Raw genomic sequence first — 6,197 nt, 5'->3', positions numbered from 1 at the left:
CGTCCTTCCAACATCAAAAGACACACTTGTTGTGACAAATGAAATGATATTGTGTATTAAAACGCACACTGTGACTCCTTTCCCCCTTGCTCCTTGCTCCTGCACGAGCAGTCCCACTCCTGGTTTATACCTGTGAAGGGCAGCGTTATGTGTCACCTTGGCTAGGCTACGGTCCCCAGTTATTCCATCAGGCACTAAGCGAGTGTTGCTGTGGAGGGATTTTGTAGATGTGATTAAAGTCCACAATCAGTTGACTGTAAGTAAGGGAGGGATCCTACATAAACTGGGTGGGCTTGAGCCTATCCTTTGAAAGGCCATAAGAGCAGAGCTGTGTCTTCCTGAAAGAAGAAACTCCACCTGCAGATGGCTCATGCCCTGGAGTTTCCAGCCAGCCTGCCCGTGGATTTCAGACTTGCCTAGCCAGCCCCCAGTCACCCTGGCAAGGAAACCTGTGCCTTGCCAGAAACCTCTTAACATACATCTCATACTGGCTGTTTCTCTGGTTGACCTCTGACTGACACAATGCTCTAGAAAAATTCTTTTACAAACGCACCAGGAGATGTGTAAAAAGATGGCTTTGGTATCAAAAACCTGGTAACAACCTACATATATCCATCAGCAGAAAAATGGGTAGATAAACCCCATACGGTCATGCAATGAACTATTACACAGCCCTGAAAAGGCATGAAGGACAACCACGTGGGGCCACAAGGATGACGCCCACAAACAGGATGGGGAAAGAAAGAAGCAAGTCACAGAAGAACATATAAAATGCTCTTCAACTTATATAAAGTTCAAAGACAGGCAAAACAAAGCAAGGCATTGCTTAGGAATACTCATATAGTGGTAAAACTATATCAATATACATATAATTTATATAATTATATATATTATATAATATAGAGTAAACATTATACATTATAATGTATAATATATTTATTATATTGTTGCGTGTATCATATATAAAATACTATATAGAGATAACACATATACATATACTATATATATATAATGAAAGAAAGTTTCATGCATATAGTGAGAGGATGATTTACACAATCATCAGCCTGATGGTGATTTCAGGGACTCCTAAGGTACCAGTCAAGTTCTGGATTTTTACCTGAATGGAAGGTTTTTGTGTGTTCATTTTATTATTGTTATTATTATTATTATTTTTTTTTGGTGAGGAAGATTAGCCCTGAGCTAACATCTGTTGCCAATCCTCCTCTTTTTGCTGAGGAAGACTGGCCCTGGGCTACCATCCATGCCTGTCTTCCTCTACTTTATATGGGACGCCGCCACAGCATGGCCTGACAAGCGGTGTGTAGGTCTGTGCCTGGGATCCGAACCTGCAAACCCTGGGCCACCAAAGCAGAGTGCACGAACTTAACTATTATGCCACTGGGCCGGCCCCTCATTTTATTGTTTTTATCTGTAAATAACTATTTTTGCCCCACTTTGCATATTTAATATAGTCCACCATAAAACGTTTTTAAAAACTAAGCAAGCAAGCAAATCAATGGTAAGCCTCCACCGGGAGACGAAGCCAAGGGCGTGGGGAGCATCTTGGTGGCGATGAACCAGATGTCCCCCGAGAATGGGAGGCGTCCTACCGCACGTGGCGAGGGAGCAGCCAGGAGGAGAGTCCAGGCTGGGTGGCCTGATCTCTGGCCTCATCCCTTCTTTCCCGATTAGCTCAGAGTTCTTCTGACTTTGCGCACCACGTATGGTCTGGCTGCTCCCCTGAGGCAGTGCTAGAACTGAGGGGGCACGTCCTAGAAAAGCGGATTTCATGTCTCAAGCAGGAGGAGGAGGAGGAAAAGGAAGAGAAAAAGGAAAAACAGGGTGTTAAATGGCTACCCAGCAATACTTCATAGGCGATCCCGTTAACTGTTTACCCAGGCCCCTGTTGTTGGACGTTTAGGGTGTTTTCAGCTGTTGCACAGTCGTGAAGATTGCTGTAGTAAAGCGTCTTGTGATTAGAGCATTGTCCAAACCTTCTCTTCTTTTTTTTTAAGCTTATCTTACACTGGCTCAGTTTTTTGGTGTTGCTTTTGTTTTTGCTGAGGAAGATTCACCATGAGCTGACATCTGCCACCAGTCTTCCTCTTTTTGTATGTGGGTCGCTGCCACAGCATGGCTGCCGAGTGGTGTAGGCGCACACCTGGGAACCGAACCCAGGCCGCCAAAGAGGAGTGCACCGAACTTAACCACCAGGCCATGGGGCCTCCTCAAATCTTCTCTTCTTTACTTCTGAAAAGCCCCAGGACCAACACTGTGGCGCAAAAGGCACATGTGTGTTCGAGGCTCTTAAGACTGACATTTATCGGGGCCAGCCCGGTGGCGCAAGCGGTTGGGTGCGTGCGCTCCACTGCGGCGGCCTGGGGTTTGCTGGTTCAGATCCCGGGTATGCACCAACGCACTGCTTGTCGGGCCATGCTGGGCATGGATGTTAGCTCAGGGCCAATCTTCCTCAGCAAAAAAAAAAAAAAGAAGAAGAAGAGGAGGATTGGCATCAGATGTTAGCTCAGGGCTGGTCTTCCTCACCAAAAGAAAAAAAAAAAGACTGACATTTATCAATTCCCAAGTCACATTCTAGAAGGATTATTCCCACGGAGACGACTCCCGGCAATGCCAATGAAAACACTTCCTCACAATTTGTACTGTCTGCTGGTAACTGGGCTGCAATGGGAGGTAATGAGCACCCCGTCCCTGGGGGAGTTTAAGTAGGTGGGGTGTGACTATTTGCCCAGGGCTGATAGAATCGAGAGAGACTTGCGTTGGCTGCAGGTGGGACTCAGGTACCCGTAAGGAACCTCCCAAGTCTCTGGGCCTCTTTGGCTAAGACCGAAAGTTCTAATTCCCTCTTTCCTTTTTTAAAGTCCCCCTCAAGCCTCACTACTGCTCACACTTTCCCCGGGTACTTGCCTTGTTTCTGGAGCTACCACCCACAGCCCGGGCCTCCTGAACAGCCGTGCCAAAAATGCTCAGCGCACGGTGGGGAAGGGGACTCACTTGAGGTCACACGACCTGGATGTAAATCCCGCCTCTGCCACTTCCCAGTGGGTGCTGTGGGGACAGGTCACTTCATCTCCCTGAACCTCAACTTCCCTCCTCTGTGAAATGGGGATCATTGCCGCCCTCACCCCACAGGGCTGTTAAATGGGACAAGCATGCGAACCCTCACCATAATGTAAGTCGTCAATAAATCATCATTATTTATTTTTATTGGGTTGGGGTTTGTTTATAAGATGCTGAGGACAGGACCGCCCGCACCTGATACTATAGGCAGCTGTCCACCCAAGGGGATTTGAGGGTCCTTTCTCCTCCTACCTCCAGTCTGTAGTTCCCCTCTGCTGCTCATCATGCCGCCTCAGTATCCACCGCCGGTCACCTCTGTGGATTAAGGCACGGTGACAGAGTGTATTTTCCAAACGTAGTCACACCGAGAACACGCACGTCACATACTCTTACGATGCCACTTTGGCATTCCTCCCACTGAGAGGAGCGCCCATGTGTCTTCTTGAATCTGGGTAGGCATGCGACTATGATGGAAGTGACACTGTGTCACATAATGTCACTTCTACAACTAAGTCATAAAAGGCAACACGGCTTCTGCTTTGTTCCCTGGGACCCTTGCACGGGCACCTGAGCTGCCTCAGATCCTCGCTCTGCCCTCTGAGCCGTCCGTCTGCCCGGGGCAGGCAGGCTCTTAGGAAGCCTGGAGACCCGCTCACACAGAGGGGTCACATGGAGACACCCTGAGACTCCACGAAGAGAGAGAAATGCCCAGGCAGCCCCCAGCCACTCCAGCCCAGCCGCCACTCGACTGCAACCACGTGGGTGACCTGCGCCAGAACTGCCCAGCTGAGCCCTCCCCAGTCCTTGACCCACAGAAACCCTGACAGGTAATCAACATGTTGCCTCTGAGTTTGGGGATGGTTTGTTACGCAGCCACAGATAACTGATACAAGCACAAAATTCTTCCCTCCCAGGAAGAGAAATCAACATTTTCACCTGCTGTGTGCCAAGTATTGTATCCTTTTATCCTCAGTAAGCACAATAATGATAATGATAACAATAGCAGCTTCTGTGTATTCAGCTTTACAAGTACCGGGCGGCAGGCTATGGGTTTTACATATGAAATCGCAATAAATTCACACCACAACCCTATAGGGGCTGTTATTATCCTCATTTTCCAGATGAGGAAACTGAGGCGCCAAAAGACGAGATGACTTGTCCACGGTCAAGAAGCAGAGCGAGGATTTGAACCTGGGTCTGAGTGACTTCCCAGGCTGCTCCTTCCACGTCAGAATGGCCTTTCCCACACTGGGAAATAGGCCCGAGTGCTGACCACCGTCCACCAGAGCAGGGTGGACCAGGGGCTGTGTCCCAGGCCCCATTTGTCTCCCCTCTCTGTCCCCAGGGATTCTCCTCCCCTGGATCTTTCTGGGGACCTCCCAACAGACAGTCATCCACCCCCAACACCCCCCTACCCCGTCCTAGTCCCTGGGAGACAGGGAGGTAGTGATCTGCCTGCCCAGGTGACCTAGGATGGTGACATAGAGTTCTCACTCTAGCTGGGCCCCCAAGGACCAGAGTCAGGGCCCCTCAGGGAAGGACTTTGGTTCCACACTCAGCAATTCTAGAGCTTCTTCCCCAAGAGCAGGTGACCTGGGTAGCAGGTGACCCTAGAGCAGGCTCAGTCATTCCCACACACAGACACTAGCTGTGGGAGCCCCAGTGCTGGCTGCCTGGACATGGTGACAAGCTGGGCCTGGGCCCTGCTGTGAGGGCTCCCAGCTGGTGGGGCACACCGCGGCGTGTAAGTGGCTACATTGTAGGGTTGATGGAATAATAGTGGCAACAGTGCGTTCCACGGAGGGAGCATTTACTCTGCGCCAGGCATGGGGCCTGGGGCTCTACACGCTGTGCTGTGTTTGATCTTGCAAGGGCTCCACGAGCTAGGTACTATTATCATCCCCATTTTACAGGGAAGGACACTGAGGCTCAGAGAGTCTCAGTGTTTACCAAAGGTCACACAGAAACGCGAGGCTCTGAGATTCCAAAGTGATCATGCTCTGGACCACGATGTCATCCATCCCAGAGTGGGGACCTAGAGGCATGCTCTGTAGGTAAGGAACCTGGGTGGGGGAGGCAGGGGTGGGGGGGAATGTTAGTGGGGGTGGAGTGCAGGGAAGAGGGTGGAGGACTATCCAGAGGCAGTGGCCCGTGAGCTGGGCCTGGCACATGACTCAGAGTTTGTCAGGTGGAAAAGTGAAGGGCTGGCCTCCCCGGCAGGGAGCTCAGAGGAGCAGAGGTGTGGCTGTGTGTAAGTAACAGGGTGTTCAGGGAAAGGGAGCACTTCCGGGCCAGAGCAGGAGCTGGTGGAGGTGGGGGTACAAGACGAAGTCGGAAAGGCCGGCTGGGGCTGGACAGTGAAGGGCCTGGAACTGCAGGCTCAGAGTTGGCCCGTCCTGCAAGTGATGAGGAAGCAGGGCCGACTTACAGAGAGAGGCGGTGGGACAGACTTGTGCCAGTTGTGGGGCGGGGGCGGGGCTGGAGCCGTGTTCTGGGAAGAGACGTCCTCCAGCCTCATCTCCCTGAGTGCCAGCCCCTGTGTCCTCCCCCATCCCAGCGGAAGGAAAGACGGAGGAGACCAGAACTTCCCCAGGAGGCTGGGAAACTGGGGAGGGGCGACGTCAGGACCAGCGGATCACCAACTCCCTTGTCTTGACCTCTTTGCCAAATTCTCTTAAAAGCGATGCTGCTAGAAGGAAATGCTGAACCCTATTGGGAGGTCTCTCAGACAGACACATTTCAGGCCGGAATACCTGCGGGTAAGGCGGGGCCTTCCCCACCCGGGACCTTCTCAAATACTCCCTGTCACCATTGATGCGCATTGACGCCGCCTCGCCCACCCCTCCCTCGGGAAGAGAACTCCCTAGTTTCACCCTCTATCTGCCCCTCTCCGGCCTCCTGCTGTCTTTACCATCAGATGCCATCTCAGCTTCTGCTTTAGCGGCGAAAGCAGAACCCACACGCAGGGAACTGGGAGGAGGGTGGCGAGTGAGACGACCCTCGGGACCTCCCCGGGAGCCTGTGCCTTTAAGGGCAGGGGCGGGGCGAGCCTCGGGGGGCGTGTCCGGGGCGGGGCCTCGGAGGGCGGGGCCGGGCCGAGCGTGGGGAGAGCCCCGGAC

The 6,197-nt window shown here is 52.1% G+C and overlaps 1 long non-coding RNA gene across 1 annotated transcript; it reads right to left on the bottom strand.

Moving 5' to 3' along the window:
- Positions 1-963: 963 nt before the first annotated feature.
- Positions 964-6,076, bottom strand: LOC131398209 (uncharacterized). The gene is made up of 3 exons (XR_009216841.1): positions 5,990-6,076; positions 3,331-3,393; positions 964-1,793 (listed from the first exon to the last, which is right to left on the bottom strand). It is a non-coding gene; the product is annotated as an uncharacterized LOC131398209 (long non-coding RNA).
- Positions 6,077-6,197: the final 121 nt, after the last annotated feature.

This window comes from Diceros bicornis, chromosome 35, assembly GCF_020826845.1.
Source record: "Diceros bicornis minor isolate mBicDic1 chromosome 35, mDicBic1.mat.cur, whole genome shotgun sequence".
Lineage (NCBI taxonomy): Eukaryota > Metazoa > Chordata > Mammalia > Perissodactyla > Rhinocerotidae > Diceros > Diceros bicornis.
The sequence above is the reverse complement of the archived record's forward strand: the minus strand, read 5'-3'. Positions and strand labels throughout refer to the sequence as shown.